The 5,140-nt window shown below is 57.7% G+C and overlaps 1 non-coding gene across 1 annotated transcript; it reads left to right on the top strand.

The window, feature by feature from the left end:
• Positions 1 to 1,733: 1,733 nt before the first annotated feature.
• Positions 1,734 to 1,815, top strand: TRNAS-GCU (transfer RNA serine (anticodon GCU)). The gene has a single exon. It is a non-coding gene; the product is annotated as a tRNA-Ser (tRNA).
• Positions 1,816 to 5,140: the final 3,325 nt, after the last annotated feature.

Here is a 5,140-nt window from a genome sequence, read left to right as displayed (position 1 = left end):
TGGCTTGTTTTCCCTGCCTCAGGGATGGATTGGCACATTCAGGGCCCTTTAATTGCAAGGTGGCACCAGCAGACCACCTCGGAGTCGCCTGTGAGTCACCAAAAAGTGCTGAGGCACTATGAGAGACCTCAGCTCCTCCTCGGTGCGAATCATCCATGCACTGGCATCAGGGGCTCTGGGGGAAATGGATTCAGACGTGCAGAGGACCCTAGGCGCAACCTCATGTCCGCATTCCTGCAGAAATGCAGCTTTTTGTACAGTGTGGTCATGGCTGTTAGCGTCTTGCCCAACCGCTTGGTGACTCCTTGAAATCCTGTCATGCTCCTTGGTGAAACAGCAGCCAAAGGAGGACAGCACAGACGTGCCCGGACGTTCCCACTCCGGGACGTTTCTGGCGCACAGACCAAATGGAGGAAAGTTGCCGGCCCTATGTGTCCAGGGCCTGGGCAGCCTGCTTTTTTGACAGACCGGTGTGACAGACCACCGGCCTGAGGCTGCAGCCACTGAGTGGCACCAGACGGTGCTGCCTGCTACCCTACGAGACATAGCGGAGACTGTGCCGGTCTGGAAAGGTCTGGCTGGGAGCTCAAAGGGCAGGCACATGTCACCAGCCCTGAGAGCTGCCTGGAAAAAGCCTCTGACTGCCCGTGCTGCTTGGGAAGATGGGAAGATGGGCCACGCTCTCACCCGGGCGGCCGTGCCGTTTGGGGAAAGGGTCTTGGAAGGGGGATGTTGTCTTCTCCTGCAAAGGACTGATGGCTCTGTCTCACTTCTGCCGTCGTTTCCAGCAGGGCCATGCTCTGGGGCTCTTGGGCCGTCCTGCTGGGACGGTCGACCCGGTGCCACAGCTCACAGCAGAAACGTGCTCACTCCGTACAGGCAGAAACAGGTCCCAGGAAATCAGTATGGCGCCGGGTGGGAGGCAGCCACCCGTGCCTCTTTTCCAGGTGGAACTGGAAGTGCCCTGACAAAGCAGCCAGTGACGCTCCCTCCTGAAAGGCTCTGACGCTCTGTGAGGAACTTGCGAGGCACTCGAGCCCCAGCGTGTCCTCAACTGCAGGGCAGGGAAGTGGCTGCCTATCTCTTCAAGGCACAGAGAGGTCTGGGCTCAGGGGACCAGTGCAGTGGTTTCAACTCTCCACTGCCAGAGCGCTGGAGCTCTGGCAGGTAAAAAGAGGAGTTGTGTGCAGTGGGGCTGGTGCCCCTCGGCTCCCTCTGCATTCCTCACTGTTAGCTGTGCTGGGAGAGAAGCAGCCCGGGATGAGATCCTGGGTGAGCACCAGGGGGAACAGCACAGAGACGCCACGGCCAAGCCTGAGGCTCTGTCCTGGTGAAAAAGTCCACCAGTCAAGTGTGAGTGGACTCCGGTCCATATGAGCTGGTCGTATCCTTCCAGAATGTGAGGGGAACGTGGCTGGTGACAAATTAATCTCAAAGTCAGGCTCAAGTCCTTTGGAGGCGCTGAGCCACTCCAGGGTCACTCTCCCGTGTTGCTTCCCAGGAAGGAGCGTGGGGCTCTGCTGTTCAGCCAGTTTCTGACGTGAAGGCTGAGACCTGTTTCCCAAAGGTCCCCAGAGCTCAGCCCAGCTGCTGGGAGAGCGGACCAGTCCCAAAAGGCAAAAGCTGGAGGCTGGCTCCTTCTCTCCGTGTCAAACAGTATAAAAAGGTGTAGGCGTCGGGAGCAGGAGCTGGAGCTGGAGCTGGAGCAGGAACAGGAGCAGGAGCAGCATGCTGACGAGGTGGCTGAGTGGTGAAGGCAATGGACTGCTAATCCATTGTGCTCTGCACGCGTGGGTTCGAATCCCATCCTTGTCGGTCAGCCCAACAATGGTCAGAGTTTCTGAGTGTGAGCAGCTTGATGTGTGCCCCCAAGTAAGCCCTTGTTTTGAGACGAGAGTTGCCTGAGAAGAACTTGCAAGGTTTTTGAAGTGGCTGAGGACACACCTCAACCTCTTCTGTCTCCACATAGGCAAGAGGAACAAGAAGGGAAAGAAGGAAGATCCAGGGACCTCACAGGACGGTCAGCCTCTCCTCAATCCCTGGGAAGATGATAGAGCAAAACACCCTGGAAGTCGTTTCCAAACATAGGTAGCCCAGGGAGGTGGTTGGGAGTAGTAAGCATGGATTTACGAAGGAGAAGTCACGCTTAACCAAGCTGGTTGGTACCCTTCTACAGTGAGGTGACTAGCTTGGTGGAGGAGGGAAGAGCAGTGGGTGTTGTTTACCTTGCCTGCAGCAAGGCTCAAGCAGCCACGGGAACGAAAAACAAACTACGCGTAAACCACTTGCTGTCACAGAACATTCAAGTGAGAAATTTTGTTATGGGAGACATTGCTCTTGTCTGTTCCCAGAATCTCAGAATCGTTGGGTTGGAAGGGACCTCCTGAGATGCTTTACTCCGAGCCAACTGCTCCAGCAGGGTCAACTTGAGCTGGTTGCTTAGGCCATAGTCCGGTTGGGTTTTGAGTATCTCCAAGGACGGAGACTCCACGACCTCTCTGGGCAACCTGGTCCACTGGTTGACCCCCCTCAAGGTAAGAAAGTGGTTTCTTGCCTTGCAATGGGAATTTCATGTGTTTTAATTTGTGCCCCTTGCCTCTTGCACTGCCAGGTGTGGCCGACCACACTGATCAACCCAGGCAGAAGCACTCAGCACTCAACAAAGGGCGCTGACGGCCTCGTCCAGGTCCCCTTTCTGGCTGATCACGATGAAGGTCGGTGACGGGGAAACTTTTACACATATGTACAGTGCGGATCCCTCCGTCGGCTGGGCTGAGACACCCCGTCTACCCTGTGCCTGGTCCCTGGTTCCAGTTGGCCCGGACACCCCGGTCCTTCTGGTAGCCAGCTCCTCCGGTTCTCTCGCCCCTAGAGACTCGCACACAGACACAAGCAGGCCCTATGGTGTCTCTGGCAGTTGGCCGGGACCCTCTGGTGCTCCTGTAGCCAACTCCTTCTGTGACCTCACCCTTAGAGGCACGCGCCATACGTGGCTCCCAAGCCGCTTTACCCACTCGCTGCGTCATCTGGCTCGATACTCAAGAGCAATCACCACGCTGACTTGCATACCCTCACACGCTCCACTTGCTGGCACATTATTTCCACTCACCCTGGTCTGTCCAGGTGCCGGCACCCCAGACAAACAGTCCCAATGACCTCTGCTCCACTCCAGTGACTGGCAACCGCCGACGCAGGAACCACAGCGACCTGTGGTTTGACTCCAGTTGCTGGCCCTCGGCTTCCATACGCACACATGCACACAGAATAGAGAGCCCCTCGCCAGGGAAATAGGTAGGAATAGAACTTAAGGGGAAGACAGGACAGGCTGCACTGACCAGAAGCCGGGCGCGGCCAGGCAAGCAATCCTCACCAGCAACCAGTTCTTGAGTGACAGCCATGTTATCCCATCTTCCCTCTAGTTTTCTCACCTTTCTTCCTCCCAGGACCACCCTGAACCCTCCCTTCCCCCACCTCTGCTTCCTCCCCAAAACAGCCCATACTGAGCCTCGTGCTGTCCTGTGGTGCTCTTCCCCTGCACTCATCACAGTTTCCCAGTACTCAAAAGGCCACTACAAAGAGGACGGAGGACTCTCCCTTCACAAAGAGCCACATGGAGAGGACAGGAGCAAGCGGGAGAGGTTTCACCTTGACACAAGAAAGACATTTTTTTACAGTGAGAACAATCATTCTCTGCCACAACCCCCCAGGGACGTGGAAGAGTCCCCATGACCGGAGGTTTTCAAGATGCGATTGGGCAGGGTGCTAGATAATCTCATCTAGGCTCCCTTTCCCACAAAAGGCTGGACCAGGTGATCTTTTCAGGTCCCTACCAATGGGGGCCTTTCTATGATTCTATGAATAGTCCGGCTTCCTTCGGACTTTGTTCTGTGGCTTTTGAGGTGCACCGACGAGTAATGGCGCTCCTTGCACAAGAGCTCTCCGCCCAAACTGGCCTCGTCTCCATTGCTGTGGGATGTCAGGGGCGACAGACGAGGCGCTCTCAAAGCCAGCAACTACGGAGAAACCCGTAGTTTTACCAAGGGAGGACCTCTTTTGGATACTCAGCTGGTTGGGATTGGAGAAGAGGGGAGAAAGAAACAGGACTCTCTTGCAAAGCTGATGCCCAGTGTCTTTAATGAGAAAATGAAAGGAAAACGGAAGAGACGAGAGCTTCCATTGCTACGGAAGGAAGGAGGAGGTAGTTCATGGGGAGCATAAGGTGAAGCAGAGCTAGAGGGGGAAAGAGAGAGGCTTCCTTGGGCAGAGACGGAAGGCCAGCGCGGGCCCCTTCCTCCAGGCGGAGCGGTGGGAGCTCGGCTCCCCTGCAGACCATGGCCGCGCTCTCAGGGCTGGCTCCAGGGCTTTCCTCGAGGCTCCTGGCGCTCGACCACGGGCAGGCAATCCACGGGCTTCAGCATAAGAGGTTGCCCGTCCCAGAGGCCCGCAGAGCCCACGGCCCAGACCGGACCACCCAAAGCCCCCCAGCCCCAGGGAGCCCCCAGAAGCAATGGGCACACTGCCAGCGCTGAGAGAGCTCCCCACGGCAGCCGACGCGGTGGATCCCACGGCTGTGCTCTGAGGGAAGGAGCTGAGGATTGGGCCCGGCAGCGTCACCGTCACTGGCGAGGGCTGGATCGCAACGCTGGAGTCGGCGCAACGGATGACGCACGGCTCGTTGCAGCTGTTGGCGAGCGGGGTTGGGCGCAGGTGGCTGGCAGGCACGGGCTGTAGCACGACATGTCTCGCGGAGGGGGGCGACCCTGCAAGACCGGGAGGGAGCAGAGGGCATTAGCTGTCGGGCCCTTTCAGACGCCCAGCTTGGCTCCTCTGAGAACGGGCAGTGCCTGGGAGCTCAGCAGAGGTAGATTTGGGATGGGGCACGAGTCAAAAAGCTGTGCCCAGCAGGAGGGCCCGCAATGGTGCCCTGCTGTGCTTTTGGCAGAACACCACAATGCATGCACCCTCCTCTCCACCGCCTTCACCTCCCCGCTGCCTGGTCACACCCTGCCGTAGCCGAAGACCTCTTCTCGCACCCGCCTGGGATGTCTCACCCAGAGGGACCTGGCTAACCTGGCCAGACTTACTTGCAACGCCCCCATGAAACGCAGGGTCCCACTTGGTAAACGTTCTCAAAGGGGGA

This window comes from Gymnogyps californianus, unplaced genomic scaffold (assembly GCF_018139145.2).
Source record: "Gymnogyps californianus isolate 813 unplaced genomic scaffold, ASM1813914v2 HiC_scaffold_140, whole genome shotgun sequence".
Classification (NCBI taxonomy): Eukaryota; Metazoa; Chordata; class Aves; order Accipitriformes; family Cathartidae; genus Gymnogyps; species Gymnogyps californianus.
This window is presented reverse-complemented; position numbering and strand designations above follow the sequence as displayed.